General features: G+C 40.7%; 1 protein-coding gene and 1 pseudogene across 9 annotated transcripts in view; one reads left to right on the forward strand and one right to left on the reverse strand.

Annotated features, from left to right (window-relative positions):
* WDR47 (WD repeat domain 47) overlaps positions 1-9523 on the reverse strand; it is a 70311-nt gene extending 60788 nt beyond the window's left edge. For 7 of the 9 annotated variants that reach the window (XM_019837550.3, XM_019837548.3, XM_019837549.3 and 4 more), the window contains exon 1: positions 9384-9523. The gene's annotated coding sequence lies outside the window, so the exon portion shown is untranslated. Of the gene's footprint in view, positions 1-4498; positions 4685-9383 lie in introns of all 9 variants that reach the window. The other 2 variants (XM_045033247.1, XM_019837552.3) reach the window with 2 other exon arrangements.
* An 8614-nt stretch (positions 9524-18137) lies between these two features.
* Positions 18138-18862, forward strand: LOC109503025 (annotated as a pseudogene).
* Positions 18863-18947: the final 85 nt, after the last annotated feature.

Here is an 18947-nt window from a genome sequence, read left to right on the forward strand (position 1 = left end):
AAGTACCAGAGGGAACCTATTTAACAGGGTAGCAAAACAAAGGGGAGGCAAATTTTATATTTACGTATATATTATATATGATTAATTTTTGTATGTTAATCATGATTAATTTTATTATGTATATATATATATGATTAATCTTTAGATCAATTTTTCATTAGCTCCTCAAACATGTGAGCAAGTAGAACTCTTCAACTCTTCATTTTTTCCATAAGCATCTGGGCTGCCTTATCTTGGTAGCCAGACAAGAAATTGTCTCCCCCTCCCCAATTCAAATCCTAAGCTTTGCAGCAATGAAAATTAGAATTTCTGACTGTGAAAGGGAGACCAAAATACAGAAACAGAGAGGACAGGCAGAGAGCGAAAAGAGGAAGAAAAGGAGAAAGGGTAGGAAAAAGGAAAGAAGGAAATACAGTAGCCAAAGGTTACAACCCTGGGCAAGAATGGAACCATAGTTTGTGAGATGCTAAAGCTCTTTCTGCTATATCACACTAATTCCCAAGAAAGGGAAGGGCAAAGATACTTCACAAAAATAAGGAAAGAGTCATCTAAACATGTTAAAGGAAAAAACTTCACAGTAGTGAAATAATTTTTAAAAATTTTTCCAGGGGCGCCTGGGTGGCTCAGTCAGTTAAGCAGCGGACTTCGGCTCAGGTCATGATCTCGCGGTCCGTGAGTTCGAGCCCCACGTCGGGCTCTGTGCTGACAGCTCAGAGCCTGGAGCCTCTTTCAGATTCTGCGTCTCCCTCTCTCTGATCCTCCCCTGTTCATGCTCTGTCTCTCTCTGTCTCAAAAATAAATAAACGTTAAAAAAAAAAATAAAAATAAATTATTCCAACTGAGGACCCTAATTTTATGATCTTTCACATTGTTTTTCTATTAAACAATGTTAATAGGGTAAATAGACTTCTAGACAAAATCCTGCATTAATAACAGTCTAACCAGAATTTTAAACTTTTAATAGGAGAGACAAAAAGGATTAGCCCAACTGTGTAAGAAACTAAAATAAAATTAGATATTACTTTTCTCTTTTTTTTTTTTTTAATAAAGGTTTCCGGGAGATCCTCAGTTCTTTTTTTTTTTTTTTTAAGTTTATTTATTTTGAGAGAGCAAGAGAGCGAGAGCAAGCAAGTACACGAGCCAGGGAAGGGCAGAGAGAGAGAAAGACAGAGAATCCCCACAAACGGTGGGATATGGTGCTCGAACCTACAAACCATGAGATCCTGACCTGAGCCAAAGTCAACAGTCAGATGACTGACTGAGGCACCCAGGTGCCCTGATACTACTTATCATTTAAAAAAAATCTCTCCAGGTCTAATAAAATATATTTCTTAACCCTTATTTAATCAACCCCACTTAATTTAAAATTGTTATCTAAATGAATATTGCCATCAAAAAATAAGGAATATTGAAACTGATAGGAGGGAAGGGAACCGGAAGGAAGGAAGGAAGGAAGGAAGGAAGGAAGGAAGGAAGGAAGGAAGGAAGGAAGGAAGGAGAAAGAAAAGAAAAAATTAGATCTAAGAGCTCTAGAGTTTAACTTTCAACTTTAAAATGGACCTCGGTCTTTAAAATATCTATGAAAACCACACCAAATATAGGGAAACCTAGATAAACCTAGATAAATTTAACAGTGTGTTGCTACAAATGCTTCACTCTGAACACAATTTAGCTTTTAGAGCACAACTAAAAGCAAAATCAGTGTTGATTTAAAGCATAAGAATTTTTATTTAATTTTTTTAACGTTTATTCATTTTGAGAGAGAGACAGTGCTAGTGGGGGATGGGCAGAGAGAGAGGAAGACACTGAATCTCAAGCAGGTCCCAGGCTCTGAGCTGTCAACACAGAATCTGACGCTGGGCTCGAACCCACAAATCACAAGATCATGATGTGAGCTGAAGTCAGACACTTAAACGACTGAGCCACCCAGGGGCCCCTATTTTTATTTATATAAAAAATTGTTTTAATGTTTATCTATTTTGAGAAAGAGACAGAGAGCATTTGAGCAAGCAAGACAGAGGGGGTAGGAGAGGGGCAGAAAGAGAAGGAGAGAGAGAATCCCAAGCAGCCTGTCAGCACAAAGCCCAACATGGGGCTCTCGAACTGAGATCTTGATCTGGGCCAAAATCAAAGAGTTGGACGCTTAACCAACTGAGCCATCCAGGAGCCCCTACTGCGTAAGAATTTTAGATCAAAAAACAAAATGTGTAGAGAATTTTTTTTATTCTTAAGTAATACATTTTTAGTTCACTTGCCTAGAACATGGTTCGGCAGATCTCTTTAAGACCTATCAGACCTTTGGGGCACCTGGGTGGCTTAGTTGGTTAAGCCTCTGGCTCTTGGTTTTGGCTCAGGTCATGACCTCCTGGTTTCAAGATTTCAAGCCCTGTGTCGGGCTCTGTGCTGGCAGCATGAAGCCTGCTTGGGATTCTCTTTCCCTTGCTCTCTGCCCACCTCCCTCACCCTGCACTGCCTCTGTCTCTCTCAAAATAAATAAATAAACTAAAAAAACAAAAAACAAAAAACCCTATCAGGGGCTCCTGGGTGGCTTAGTAAGTTGAGCATCCGACTTTGGCTCAGGTCATGATCTTGAGGTTCATGAGTTCGAGCCCCACATCAGGCTCTTTGCTGACAGCTCAAAGCCTAGAGCCTGCTTCAGATTCTGTGTCTCCCTCTCTTTCTGCCCCTCCCCTGTTCACACACTGTCTCTCTCTCAAAAATAAATAAATATTAAAAAAAAAAAAAACTATCAGACCTTTGCTGTGTTCTCTGGTCTCAGACTGAACAGCTTCGTCAGAAAACTCACAGATGGTGTCTCTGAACTCAAGAGAAACCTAGCAGTAGGTATGGGCAGACCAAAGCAAGTCTATTCTTTAAAACAATTTAAAATGAGAATCCCACTTACTAGTGAGCAACAGTGCCACTGCTTGATTACACAATTATTAGACATTAGGCAGAACTAAGAATTCCAGGTCTCCTGACTCACAGGCAAAAGCTTTAGGTGTTAATCATACAAAGAATTAAAAGATTTTTTAAACGATTTATTACTTAAATCATCACAGCAGCTCATGGTAAAAATTCAAATGTTTATTAGGCAGAGTTTCAACCTATAAAGATGTAAATAAGAAATGTAGAAAGTATATATTCTTTTTTTTTTTTTTTTTTTGAAGTAGGCTCCACACCCAACATGGGGCTTGAACTCAACTTTGGGATTGAGAGTCACATGCTCCATCAACTGAGCCACCCGGTGTCCCTAGAAAGTTTATAATCTTAATATTTGTAATAAAAATTAACTCCAAGCACAAATTAATGCTATATCAACCAAGGTCAAAGTAAAATATTCATATAAACTCATACTATATTCCTTATTTATTTTCTTATTTGTGTGTTTCTACTTTATTTATTTATGGTAAAAATGATGTTTTATCTAAGAACACAATTTCACCTTTCATTATATGAGACCTCTAGTATCGTTTTCTGTCACACCTAAAGCCAAGGTACAGAAGTGTGCTTTGTAAAACAGATGAAGAATGTCCTTCATGGGGTGCCTGGGTGGCTCAGTTGGTTAAGCACCCAACTCTTGATTAAAGCACAGGTCCTGACGCTGGGGTCATGGGATCCAGCCCCTCACTGGGGTTAAACTGAACGTGGAGCCTGCTTGAAATTCTCTCTCTCTCCTTCTGCCCCTCTCCCCAATTCGAGCTCTCTCTCTAAAAAAAAAAAAAAAAAAAAAAGAAAAAAAGTCCTTCATGTTGTTTTACTCCCATACACACTTTATTATTTTCAAAGGGAAAAACAGAACTTAAGGTATTTGTGTATACTTCAGAAATTGAACTACATAAAAAATGGCTTTTTTTTTAAAGTCAGTAGGTCAACATACAGAAACACAGCAGGAAATGTACTGAACGAAGAATCACAAAAACTTGAAAATGTACTGAAAAAGTCAAAATTATATAAGCATTAACTACTAAATTAAGTACATCAGAATATATACTATATAATTACCTATTAAAGTCTTTCATCCTTAGCTTTTCTACTTCTTTACCTTTTATATATTCATCACAGAATTCAGTCGGAAGGTACATTAGTCCACTTTCCTATAATGCAGAATATCCAAAACTTACCTCTAACATGTGGTCTGCCAATCTCTACATAAATGCCTCCAATGAGAGAAAATTTTTATGCCCCCCTTACAAGCCACTTGTGGAAGGCAGTCTCTAAAATGGTCACCAATGAGCCTACTAGTGTTTACAACCTTCTGTAGTCACTGGCCCTTGAATGTGCGCTGGATTTAGTGACTCACTTCTACCCAAGAACATAGCAGAAGTGTTGGGCTGTCACTTCCAAGATTTGTAAAAAGATAGTAGTGTGAGTCCTGAGTGCAGGTGTGTGTCCTCTCTCTCAGAATGTTCACTCTGGGGGAAGCCAGCTGCCATGTCATGAGGCAACCTTGTGGAAAGATCCAAGTGACAAAGAACTGAGGGAAGCCTCCACTCACCTGCTGGCAAGGAATGGAAGCCTTCAGTCCAACAGCCCACAGGAACAGAGACCCAAGCCACTGAGCTTAGAAGGAGATCGTCCCTGATTTGTGTCTTCAGATGACACCAAAGCCTCTGTGGCAGCTTGACCGAACCTCAAGAGAGATCTTAAATCAGAGGCACTCAGCAGGTCTGTGCTCAGATTCCTGACCCTCAGAAACAGTGAGATAAATATTTGTTGTTTTAAGTCACTGTTTTGGAAAAGGTAATTTGTAACAATAGATAACACTCATTTAATTTTTTCACAAGTATAAAAATTTTGCTTTCCTAATACTGAAATGAAATCTACTTTCTTGCAACTTTCATCTAGTTATTCACGTCTTCGGGTCATCATGATACAAGTTTATTATGTTTCAAACTTTCACACATTTGAATCTGACCAATAATCATGTCTATTTTCCTATACGCTTTAGCAATTCTTCATACAGCTTACAGAACTCCTACCATTCTAATCATTCTCTTCCTAACATGTGTTAATCACTCTCTTAAAACATCCAAAATAGAATACAACACTCCAGGTATGGTATTTCAATGTATACATTGAAATCAACACTTCCCATGATGCGCGCACTATATAATAAACACGCCCAAACACCTAAAGTTGCTTTACATCATCATCTGCTCATCAGAGACTGTTTTTGCACTTCCCAGAATTTAATTTCTAAAGCTTCTCTTGAAGTTGGAAAGAAAACCAATCCAACGCAATTTCCAGGCTTTCAAAATAACATTTTAAAAAAGGTTAAACCAAAAAATGGACATTAAGGCTCCAATTTTAGTTCAGTTCTGTAAAGTTTTCTCAAAAATTTTATTACAAGATTCTATTTTCTTTTCCAATACATCAACAAAAGTCACAAAACATACTTAGCCATAGAAATCTGTTCATTTTATAGAATTCATTATTTAAGTCAATGTATCAAATAGTATAAAATGTTTATGTCCTTTTTCATGTAGTACTGTTTCTCTATAAAATAGGGTGTTGACTTGCAAAACAAGATAAAGGTCCAGGCAGAGTGGCAAGCATGTGAATTGTGCTTAATAAATATAAGTTTCTCCCCTTCAGAGTTCATACCCATGGTAAAACCAGTATGACAAAAGAGCTACTAAAACCATGCTATGAGAGAGCTACTGTGCTGTGGATAAAGTATAAAAATTTACTTTAGAAAAAGTTAACCCTGGTTTTAAATATATTTAGGTGTAATTTTAAAATATTAGGAAGCTTGAGGCCCCTGGGTGGCTAAGTCCATTAAGTGCCGGACTCTTGATTTCACCTCAGGTCATGATCTTGTGTCTTGTGGTTCTTGAGATGGAGCCCCACATCAGTGCTCTGCACTGACAGCATGGAGCCTGCTTGGGATTCTCTTTCCCTCTCTCTTTCTACTCCCCTCCTTACACATGCACGCACTCTCTTACCCTCTCTCTTTCAAAGTAAATAAACATTTAAAAAAAAAAAGGTTCTCTCTCTCCCCCTTTACTCCTCTCCCCCACTCACATGTTCTCTTCTCTCTCTAAAAAATTAAAAAATAAAATAAAATAAAAAATAAAACAAAATATTGGGAAGCTTGATTAGATCAAATTATGCTGCAGATGCCACATGAAGAGACTCTTACTTATGATAATGTTTGTTTGAGGTCAGTATTTGTTTAACAATATTTGAGTATCAGGGCGCTTGGGTGGCTCAGTCAGTTAAGTGTCCAATTTCTTCTCAGGTCATGATCTCCTGGTTCGTGAGTTCAAGCCCCACATGGGGCTTTCTGCTGTAAGCAAAGATCCTCTGTCTCCCCTCCCTCTGCCCCCCCCCCTGCTAAATCTCTCCCTACCCTGTCAAAAATAAACAAACATTAAAATAATAATAATAAAAATATTTGAGTATCTACTCTGTGCTAGTACCATGCTGCGTCCCAGGAATACAATCACTGAGTTACTACAGTGAAGACGATAAAACATGAAGGCAAGATTTATAAGGTAGTGTGTGGTGTTTTGTAAGGATAGCTTTTTACCCAAACAGAAACAAATTAAAAAGCAAAAAGCAAAACAAAAAACAAAAAAAGCAAGAAAAATCAGTTGAAATATATAAGCTTTGACTATTCAATGTAATGGTCTCAAAATTACACAGAATAAAAAAGTATCCTTAGGCATGGGCCAGCGTTGGATTTGGAGTTTGAAGACCTGGATTCAAGTCTTCTATATAAAAGTAATATGCATAAAATATAAAGAGCACCATAAAAGAATTACAAATGAAATGCCATGGAAGTTCAGAGGAATAATAGGGTTTCCTGTTAAGAATGGGTTTGAGAGATTGTTAATATCCTAATATGCAGAGATGGGAAAGGAAAAGCTACTAACATGTACTGTGCATTTACTATGTCAGGCCCTCAATACTCCTATACAGTATTTATGAATGGGACAAGAGGGTCTATATGACTAAAATCCTTTGACCTTTCCACTACAATATTCTGACATTTACAGGAGGCAGGGGGAACAAGAGGGGATAATCAGAATAATAAGCCTAGTGTCAAAGTTTTAGAAATTGAAATTCAACTTATTTCCTGTGCTAAGTAGTGATTCATTAGCTGAGTGAGTCTAAGGCAATGCTTCTTAAATTTTTTTCCATAGGGGCAGAAAAAGACCGAACACATCCCCAGGGTCCCTTAAGCATGAAATTTCTTTGAAGTCTCTGAAATCTACCTTATATTCTCTAAATATAAGAAAATCGTACTGCAAGCAGGAAAGCAATCCTTGCACACATATAGGAAAGAAACACCCTTTTTCCATGTCACCATGGTAATAAAGAACCTCCATCAAAGAGTAAGGATGGATGCACCTTAATAGTTCCCGTGAGCCCTGTAAAGCCATTATAAGAAATAAGGTCCTGGGCCTCAAAATACTAAATAGATCATGCAGAGTATTTTAATTATCCTTGCCAACGCTCCACTCTATTAAGAGGTAATCAACAGATGCCTTAATTTTTTTCCAAAGTGCTTTCAAACAGACTATCTTGTTCAATTTAGAGTCCATTCCAGACTAAAACAACAGTAGGTATTATCCCCATTTTACAGATCTAGATATTAGACTCAACAGTAGGTTAAGTAGCTCTTCCATGATTGTAATCGATAGCTAAATGACACTTAAATCCAGGCAATCTGATTTCCAGCTTACTGATTTGCTAAGGAAAACTGCATCTTTTCATACTTATTTTGAAGTATTTCTCAAACTACAGTATATATCAACCATATCCCATGCTGTCCATTCAGTAACTGATAATTTCACAAACAGAAACAGAGGCTGAACACAAGTATGTAACTAGGAACTTAGAATAATACCCCTGTTCTCTAATGATATAGTCCTAATACTGGCTTTAAAAGAGAGAGAGAGAGAGAGAGAGAGAGAGAGAGAGAGAGAGAGAGAGAGAGAGAAAAGAATTAGGAAGTAGGAAGAAGAGGTAAACATATTGAAATCCCTTCACAAAAAATTACATATTATTATGGCATATAAGTTCCAGTGTTCTGTGGTGCTTGCTTTTTTTTTTTTACCTGACAATATACTGCTAATGGTTTAATTGCTTGTCTTTTCCTGCACTGTATAGTAATTTTCCTTTTGTGTGGAAGCAATCTACCCCCTAAAACCTAAGGTAAAATTGTTCATTACATCTTTGTCCTAAATGAGACCCCTAGAATATGCCATATAAAGGAAAATGGGCTCTTAGGCGTTTCTCCTTCCTAGTAAAATTTCAATGCAACTCAAGCCAACACCGGAGACAAAAAAGATTCCACTTGGATTTACTGTGAAAAAAAAGATCTGTAGCATATTTAAAGCCTACATGTTAATTTCTGTGCCATTAACTTCTTGAAGCATTCTATGAAGTCTACAACAAAGGGAGGCAAATAAGTGTTAGATCACAACCTATGAATCTGGGTGGAACAAAGGCTTCTCCTTTCATTATGCAGAGAACCAAGTTGCCAAAAACGCTCCGCTCAGATACCATGCGTGGTTACTGACTGCACGTCTGGGTATAGAGATGAAAAAAATCAAATGCTGTTCAAATGCCGCCCAGGCTACCTTGCCCCTTTTGCCCAAGGCCTCGCCCCAGAGCTGGAGCCCCAATCTTTCTCCCCAATACGAGGAACCGGCTGAACCCTAGAGTTCTACAGCCCCCCGCCTCTTCTACGCCGGCGCTCCTCAGCCCCAGCAAAGCCGGGTTCCAAACCCAGTCGATTCCCCTCTCCCCGCCCCCCGCCCAGACCCCCAAAGGCTGCACCCACAGAACCACTGACGTAAGAAAGGCCAAAGCCGGCCCCGCGGAGCTGCCCCACGCCGCCGCTCGGCTCCCAGCCCCGCAGCTTCCTCCCCTCCTCCCGGCCAAGGCGTGCCCAGACAGGGACGCGAGCGCGCCCCTCAGTTCTCGCAAGGGCTCGGCCGCGGGCGAGGAAGGAAGAAATCAACGCAGCCAGCTCCCCTCCCGCCTCTCAGCAGCGGCGAGGTGGGCACTGATCCTGCGTTGCTCCCCGCTCCGGGGCCGACGGTACCAGGCGAGGGGTGTAGCTCCAACCCAGAGCCGGGCTGGAAGAGAGGGGAAGGTGTGGTCCAGGACAGGCGGCCTCGAAATAGGGGCCGGCAGTTCCCAGGTCCTCATCCGGCGGCGCCGGGGCCTCACTCACGACCCCAGTCCCCACCCAGGAGGCACCGATGCCTACCCGAGACCCTTCTCCCGGGCCGCAAACGCCGCCCTTTGGGCCAAGGGCCGCCTGGGTCGGAGCCCTGTCAGCTGGTGACAGGTGGCGACTGGTGACCATGGCAACCCGAGGTGCGACGCGGCCGACCCCGCCTCCGCCTCCCGGAGTCACTCACCTGAGGGTTCCCGGACGAGTCCAGAGAAGCGGCTGAGGAGAAAGCGGCTGTGAGGCCGGCGAACGGGGCCCCGACGCGGCCGGGTCCGGGCTGGGGCTGGAGCGCGAGGGCGGAGGTCTATGTCTGGGTTTGGCGTCGGTCCTCCCTCCTGCCGCCCGCGCGTCAATCCATCAGATCTTCAGGCCGTCCTTCCTCGCGTCTGCCCCTCCCGGAGGACCGCTCGGCTCAGCCTCTTGCAGACTGCGGTTGTCAAGCGGCGCTGGAGCAGAGCTCCAGCCCCGAGCGGCAACCAATCATCGCGCTCCTCCGAGGCGCCTCAGGACCCCGCCGAGGGGCGGCCAGGCAGGTGCCTGAGCCAAAGGGAGAGTCGGCTGGGCGGGCCCGAGCCTGGAGAGGTGGGGACCCGCCTAGACAGACGGGCTCTGGCCTGCCCTCCAAGGACCTGCTGGACTAGGAGGAAGAGCTGGCCTGGCGATTGGGTGAGAGACCAGCAGCCGGGACTCAGACGGGTCGCTGGCCGGTGACCCCGCGTCCCGAAATAGCGCGGAGGGGGCTGTCGCCTCGGAATCGAGAAGTCCTCTGCTCATTAGAATCGCCTCTATAATACTCTTCCCTGACAATTTATTACTGAACGCAAATGAAATAAATCTAGCCTGCCCTTTTCTCTCCGCTCTTCCTGGCCTCACTTTCTTCCTGAAAACTCCAGCTGCTTATTTGCCCCATTCTTGATTTCTCCTTTTGTGATGCTGATATGCCTTGGAGCATTTTACAGTTACTTAAGTTGTTCACAGATTTGTTTTTTTACTACCCTTTTTATTAGTTGCAAGGCCCATGACAACAGAACCTCACTTTCCGACCCCACCAGTGCGGTCGATTCCACAAATATACATGATGCTTAACCCAGCTGAATTGAGTATTCAGTGGGTATAACGATGTAGAAGAGCTAAGACTACAGTGATACAAACCTGTAAGAACCTCGCCTTCATAAGGGCCAAATGCCAAGAGTGAGCTGGGCCTCCAGACTGAGGGAAAGGACATAAGAGAGAGTGGTAATAATAAACATCAAAAACACTTATGAACAGGAAAAATTTAATCTAATTCAAGATAAAAGAAGCGATCGTGTGAAGGAAAGGTTCTAAGAAAAGTATTTACGAATTCAGGGAAAACAGTTTATGCAAAACTTTACCTAGTCCTGATTAACTCCTATAAGAAAGTCTTCATTAAGAAACTCTCTCAGTGATAAGTGATAGGCAAATGAATATAAACACAAATTAATGTTACCCAGGGTCTTGATATCAAAAAGAAAAAAAAAATTTACGGAGTATTTAAATTGGAAAAGTGGGCAGATACAATATATCCTGGGAATGCCAGTATGGTTTTTGCCAGTATAGTTCATCTGAGAGTCCACTTCTTAAATTTGATTCTCAATACCACTGCAAGAACCAAGCACTATTTATTTAAATTTTCAGCTAGATCTGATGTGGTTTAAAGTGTTGGGGTTTGGAGCCAATGGCCAAGAAAGAATTCTTGAGACGCCTTCAGTGCAAAAAAATGTCTTTATTAAAGCACAAGGACAGGACCCATTGACAGAGGACAGAAATAGCTGCCCTTGGGTTGTGAGGAGTGACTGATTATATAAGATTTTTCTATCCTACGGAAGGGATGGTGGTGTCAGGGTCCTAGGAAATTCAATCTATAGGTTTCTAGAAGTTTGACTATTGATGATTGCTTTTTTCTTGTAAATCATTAATACAGTTGCAAACTGGGGCTTCTGGGCAGCTCAGTCAGTTAAGCATCTTGATTTCAGTTAAGAGTCAGTTAAGACTCTTGATTTCGTCTCAGATCATGATCTCATGGGTTCATGAGATGAAGTCTCTCATCGGCTCAGCACAGAGTGTTTGGGATCTTCTCTCTCTCTCTCTCTCTCTCTCCCCCCCCCCCCCCCGTTTGCCCCTCCCCTGCTTGTGCTCTCTCACTCTCTCAAAATAAATAAACTTAAAAAAAAAAAAAGACTGTTGCAAGCTGATAGAGGCTCATGATAGAGGCATCACTGTGATCTTTATCAGTTAACCACTTTTTTCTCCCTTTCCTTTGTTCTTGGGCAGCCAGGAGTGCTTGAGAAATGTCACACATATCCCACCTTGGGGGGTGGGGGGGTAGCTGTTAGTTTGTGCTTTGCCCTCAGCTTGCCTTTGTTTCTCACATCATTTCTAGAAAGAGTTACTAATCAGGGAGCCTGACAAACATTTGACCACCTATTAGAGGCAGAGTGCTACATAAAAGGAAGAACGTGATCTGGTACTAGATTGGTTTGGGCATTCATAAAATAAAGTACTTTACTTATGCTCTCATTTAAGCTTCACAATCTCCCTTAAGATGCCTGTTAACTATTCCCATTGTAGACGTTAAGGGATAATTTGCCCAAGGGCAAATAGCTGATCTGTAGGGGAGCTAAGATTTCAACCAATACGATTCTTAAACCCTTCTTTTTGCACTCTACTTCAGTGTATCAACTGGATATTTTAGTGTGAAAAAAATGGACTTATCCTGAAAAGGTAGAGGGAATAAGGTCTTATTCATGTTTATATCCCCCATATCCTGTGGCAGTGTTACCTGTGTCTAAATTTTGAACAAGTCCTCAGAATTGTTAGAAGCAAACGCACAACCGTATTTCCAGAAAAAGGGGGTGGGGAAAAGGGAGAAATCAGGCACTGAAATATGACATCTGGTACATCTTGTTCAGTAATAAATGCATTGACTGTATATTCACTTCCTAATGTAACATCATCAAGTTTTACACTACAACCTTAATAGCTGTTAGCCTAAGGTATCACCTTTCCTTCTATACTCAGCCACACTGATTAAGATTAGATCTTCTTGTCTTTCACTCTAGTTGCTGCAAAGCAGTGAATTGTTCAGAAAGGACAAGGCTTTCTCAGTTGAAGGACTGTCCTTGGATTCTGAGGTACTGCCTCAATCATTCACCAAATATTTATCAAGTGCCTACTCTGGATGTGGAACTAGGTTAGGCATCGTTTGAAAATGCAGGTCCTAACTTGACAGAATGATTCATAGTGCTTATGACTTAAATGCCTATAGGCTAAGGTGTACCCCTTTTAATAAGATTCTCAAATCTCATTTCTAAAAAGGGAAATAGAAGTTTTTGGTTTTCCCCAAATAGTGGAAAGGAATCTGAGCACAAGCCTAAAATAGGAAATCTTGCCTCAAGCTGTTCAGGGGAAGTTCAACAGGGATATGAGCACTTGTTTTAAAAGTTCCATTCTCCTTATTAGAACACACACATAAATACACACACCAAAGAGCTGTGTGATTTATAGCCAGCAGTGCCCTGGCTCTGGGAGAACAAACAAGAGACCACCACTGCTTCTCTTTCAAATAGTCTCAAAGATTAGGTAGGTAGAACACCTGGGTCTACCAGCACTCCTCTCCAGACCCCTAAACAAAAGCTTAAATTATATGTCAATGACTAAACCTAGCAACACACACACACACACACACACACACACACACACACACATTCTTGTTTCAACATAAAAGAGATGTGCTTTTTTATGTTAAGTAAATAATTGGATGTTCTACTGAAAACAAAAATAAAAATTTTTAAATATTCTGTTTTGAAAAAAAAAATTCACCCTATTTTAATGAAACCACTGGCATACTTCAAAGTCAAAAACAGATTAAAAATATTAAAAACTACAGATTAAAAATATTAATACATAAATCACATTAAGCATCATAATTTTGGATGGGTATTTTAGGGTAAGGTTAGTAACTTTCTAGTAATAATCTTGAGACTATTTAATAGAACTTGCTAGAAAGAGCAAAGAAAAATAGAGATTGACCAAAATGAGTCTAGGTAGGTGTCTTATTGTAAGTCATATGCCCCCAAAATATTTATAAAAATCCTATTTCAGAAAAATTAAGTATCATATTAGCATTTCTTTTAGAGCTTGGTCAGTAACTAAATTGGCCCTTTCCAACTAAATTTTGAGTTATTTATCTGAAATAGTCACACAGCCCCTGGATGGCTCAGTTGGTTGAGTGTTTGACTTCTTTTTTTAATTACTTTTTAATGTTTATTTATTTTTGAAAGAGAGAGACAGAGAGAGACAGAGTGTGATCAGGGGAGGGGCAGAGAGAGAGGGAGACACAGAATCTGAAGCAGGCTCCAGGCTCTGAGCTGTCAGCACAGAGCCTGATGCAGGGCTTGAACTCACAAACCGTGAGATCATGACCTGAGCCGAAGTCAGAATGCTCAACCAACTGAGCCACCCAGACACCCCGAGTGTCTAACTCTTGATCTTGGCTCAGGTCATGATCCCAAGGTCATGAGATTGGGCCCTGAGTCAGGCTCTGCACTGAACACAGAGCCTGTTTAAGATCTCTCTCTCTCTCTCTGTCTCTCTCTCATCTCTCTCTGCCTTTCTCACCCCCTTTACCCCTCTCCCTGGCTCATAAATAAATAAATAAATACATAAATAAATAAATAAATAAATAAATAAATAAATAAGTAAGTAAGTAAGTAAATATAGCCACACAAAGGCAAATGACAAAATGCTTTATGTTTCAGTGATTGTTCTTCCTATCCTAAAAGAATGCACCCAAGTTCAACAGTTTACCAGGGTTTCTGTGTAAGTATAGTATAGTGAGCATATGCATAGAAGTCTCAGTGCTACCAATTACACATGAATTGGGATTTTGTAAAAAAGTTCAAACTGAAACTCTTACCAATCTACAGGTAACATAAGAAATTTCTCCTTACTTTATTTCGATAACTTTAGAATTCCACTCATACAGATACCATATAGCAAAATAGTATCAGTGCTATGTCTCAAATAAAATATAGGTGCTTAATAAATACATGCTGACATATCAAAATATTTTCTGTGATCCTATCCCATAATGTTCCAGGATTTTTTACCTCAATACCTGGGATTCGTTCTCACCGCTTTGAAGAATGAAGAGGTGGACACAAAACAAAATGAGCAGCAGGCAAAAGTGTAATAGAGTACGGATGCCTGGGTGACTCAGTTGGTTAAGCATCAGACTTCAGCTCAGGTCACAATCTCGATCTCACAGTTTGTGAATTTGAGCCCCACATCAGGCTCCGTGCTGGCAATTCAGTCTGGCGCCTGCTTTGGATTCTATGTCCCCTCTCTCTCTCTGGCCTACCCTGGCTTGTGCTCTGTTTCTGTCTCTCAAAAATGAATAAACATTAAAAAATCTTTTTTAAGTTTATTAAAGATCAGAAAGGAAGAATAGTATGAAAGCTCTTTTACAGAGAAGGGACATTTTGAAAGTGAATTTCTGCAACAATAGGCAAGGGTCTTTGTTTTATAAGATTCTGGACAGCCCTCTCTTCCCTTCTCCCTCGTTCCTTTTCAGGTTCTACCCTTACTAACTAGATAACTCTAGGTGCTGGCTTGTCCATTCCTGATTGGCTCGTACTCCATTGTGTGAGGAGTCAGACTATGGTCATACTGTCCCTCATGTAACACAAGTTTTATGGTTTACTTTTGTTAGTTAGGTATTTTGATAGTCAAATTCCTGATGGGAACCTGAGGGGGAGTAGGTGGTGTCTGTTAAGTTCTTAAGAGGAACCTTAAGCCTGAGGGGGTTTGCTGTGGTCAAATGCTCCCAGCACTGTTCCAAAATATGTGTTTTTCCCCCACCCAGGGACCTCAGGTCCTAACCTTTCCCTCTCTGCCTATTTTATCCTAGCATTTCCCAATCATAATATAACAATCTAGCTCATGTAGTCATTTACCAGGATCCAGGAAAAGCAGCAACCTATAACAACCCATTTAATACCTTGCTCACTGGTCATCCACCTCTCAGTCTCTGTGCTAAGAAGGTAAACATAGGGGGGTGCCTGGGTGGCTCAGTCAGTTAAGCGTCCAACTTCAGCTTAGGTCCTGATCTTGTAGTTTGTGAGTCCGAGCCCCTCGTTGGACTCTGTGCTGACAGTTCAGAGCCTGGAACCTGCTTTGGATTCTGTGTGTGTCTCTCTCTGCCCCCTCCCCCTCTCAAAAATAAATAAACATTAAAAAAAAGAAGAAGGTAAACATAGAGCCCTCTGAAAAATCAGGCCTAGAGATTAGGAATGTTCTAGGATACAGGCAGAGTTCTTGAAAAGTTCTTGATTTTCAGGCACAATGTTTAGCGTCGTCAGATCTTGGGAACAACTACGAAGCTTCCCTGAAGATATTGAAAATAAAATTCCCCTCTCTGAATTACCTCTGAGCTCAACATTTGAATACATTAGAGTAGAAATACACAAAGTCACCTGAAAGCCACAAACAGACAATGCTTGGATGCCTACTGTCACTGGAAATGAAAACTCAAGCCAACTTTCCAGTACCAGTGACAAAGGAATCTTAAAGGATGCTCCTCAGGAAACATACCCCAGTGCATTGCTTTGGGCCCTGGGGAGCCATTCTTCCTGATTCTGTATTAATTTTATCCTCTTATTTGGTGCTCTAGGCAATGCATTCATCCAATTCCCCTCATTCTAATTCACCTTCATATTTATGTTTTGATTTCCCACATTGTCTGCCTAGGGAAAGGAAAAATTGGCTGATCAAACCTATACAGATTTTATCTACATCTGTAAATTGGCATCCATGTTCGTACATTGGTCTTACTAGCTTGGTTTCTGTGAGTCCACCCTGAGAGATGGATGTGCTTTCCATTTGCTAACAAAATCAGTTTCCAAGCCTGCAGTGATGCAAATCAAACTTTGGACCACATATTCACCCAAGTAATGCAACCTTCAGAGGCCTCTTGGGAAGTGGCCAACAGACTCTCCAGATACCACCTCTCTCCACTGATGTGAAGTCAAGTGAGCTATGGCCTCCACTTTAAAATTTCTACCCTTAGTATTAATATTATAGCTTTTACTTAAGAAAATCAGTTTAAATACAGTAAAGCCCATTTCAAGTGAATCACAGATTATATTAGATGTTCTGCTTGAACAGCAAATAAGCGTGCTTGTTAAAGAAAAAAGTTATAATTTATTTAAAGAGAGAGCCTCATTAAACAAAGTGTGGGGTGGGGGGAAGAGCTATTAGAGATTAACAGAGATTTAGACTTTACCCAATGCAATCAATGGGCAACCAAATGCAATGGGGGACACCTTGTTTAGATTCTACTGCATGGGGTGCCTGGCTGGTTCAGTCAGTACAGCATGCAACTCTTGACCTCAGGGTTGTGAGTTTGAGCCCCATATTGGGCATGGAGCCTACTTTAAAAAAATATTCCACTGCAGACAAACAGTGGGAGGCAGAATAATAGCCCCTCCCAAGACATCCACATCTTAATCCTCAGAACCTGTGAATATGTTACTTTTCATGGTCAGAGACTTTGCTAGTGTGATTATGTTAAAGATTTTTAAATGGGGAGGTTATTCTGGGTTATAATCACTTGGGTCCTTAGAAGCAGAGAACCTTTCCCAGCGGGGGTCAGAGGGAGATACGACTATGGAAGGAAAGTCAAAAAGATGAAACATTGCTAATTTGGAAGGCAGAAGGGGACTAAGAACCAAAGAATGCAGGCTGTAGATGCTGGAAAAGGCAAGTAAACAGATTCTCTCCTAGAATATCCAGAAAGGAATGTAGTACCTTGATGTTAGCCCCAGGGATGCCCATGTCAGACTTCTGACCTAAAGACCTGGTAAGATAATGAATTTACATTGTTTGAAGTTACTAAATTTACAGTAATTTGTTATAGAAACAATAGAAAAGAAATATAAAAACTCAAAAAGATATTTTGAGACAAACTAGGAGATTTAAACAGGGATTAGGTATTAAATGGAATCTTGAGGAATTAATACTAACTTTTGTTACAGTATGATAATAGTATCTGGGCTACCTTTTAAAACTTTTTGCTAGAGATGACATACTGAAATATGTATAGATGAAATGATACAATGAAAGCTGGGATTTGGTTTAAAAAACTGTCCCTTTACCCCCAAAAGGTGGGGGTATAGATAAGACATTAAAATTGGCAAAAGATGAGTTAATTGTTGAAGATGGGGCTCATACTATTCTATTATTATGTATACTTGAGATTTTTCATAGTAAGTTTTTTTTTAAGTGAATTAACTTAGGAAAGAGCACCTGAATATTACAGATCAGCACTGTCCAAAACAATTTTCTGTGATGATGGAAATGTCCTGCATCTCCACTGTTCAATGCAGTAGCTACCGGCCATGGGACTGATGAGGACTTCAAATGAGGAACTGAAGTTTTAATTTTATTTAATTTGAATTAATTAAATTTAAATAGTCCCATGTTGGGGCTCCTGGGTGGCTCAGTCGGTTGAGCTTCTGACTTCTGCTCAGGTCATGATCTCACAGTCTGTGAGTTCAAGCCCCGCGTTGGGCTCTGTGCTGACAGCTCAGAGCCTGGAGCCCGCTTTGAATTCTGTGTCTCCCTCTCTCTCTGACACTCCCCCATTCATGCTCTGTCTCTGTCTCAAAAATAAACATTAAAAAAATAAATAAATAGTCCCATGTGGCTAGTGGCTGCAATATTACACAGTGCAGCTCTAGATATTAGAAGAGAGCCATGATGTCTTGTTATTAGAATTCAAATAAGTAAGCTTGTGAATCAAGTCAGCACACATCTGCTATTTTTGTCTGCCCAGCCTCTCTTTCCCTTTCTTCCTAATACTATCCAGCTCCTACCTCCCACCCTGATCACTTCTGGGGATTTTCTGTATTGGTAAGTGAAGTAGTACCCTCCATCAGTTGTACGACTAGAAACCTTAGAACTGCTATTATATTCTCTTCACACACTGAGGTTTCTGAGAGAGTAAAATCAAAATTAGGACAAAGATGGACAGTCTTGATTCTCAAGTTCTTAGACCTAGTCAACCCTGGGGAGTCAATACCATCCTTACTTTCCCCTGTTTCAGCTGGATAAAAACAATAAATTCCTCTTTTGCTTATGTTATTTTTGAGTCAAGTTCTATCATTTGCAACCTACAATACAATGTCCCACAAAAAACTTAACTCCATTTTTCCGTGCTACCATAATGGTGCACATGAATGTTGTCATGGATACTCTGAAGAGCATTAACAATGCTGAAAAGACAGGCAAACGCCAGGTTCTTATTAGGCCATGCTCCAAAGTCATCATCTGATTTTTAACTGTGGATGATGAAGCATGGTTACACTGACAAATTTGAAATCATCGATGATCACAGAACTGGGAAAAACTGTTGTGAACCTCATGGGCAGGTTAAACAAGTGTGGAGTGATCAGCCCCAGGTTTGATGTACAATGCAAAGATCTAGAAAAATGGCAGAATTATTTGCTTCTGTCCTGCCAGTTTGGTTTCATTGTACTGACAACCTCAGCTGGTAGCATGGACCATGAAGAAGCAAGATGAAAATACACAGGAGGGAAAATCCTGGGATTTTTTTTCTCTAGGGATGTAATACATTCATGCAAATAAAATGCCTCACTGGACTCTTAAAAAAAACCCACAACAACAACAAAAAACACACACACAAAACTAAACAAATGCCAGGGTCACTAGC

The sequence above is a fragment of the Felis catus genome, chromosome C1, assembly GCF_018350175.1.
Source record: "Felis catus isolate Fca126 chromosome C1, F.catus_Fca126_mat1.0, whole genome shotgun sequence".
Taxonomy (NCBI): Eukaryota; Metazoa; Chordata; class Mammalia; order Carnivora; family Felidae; genus Felis; species Felis catus.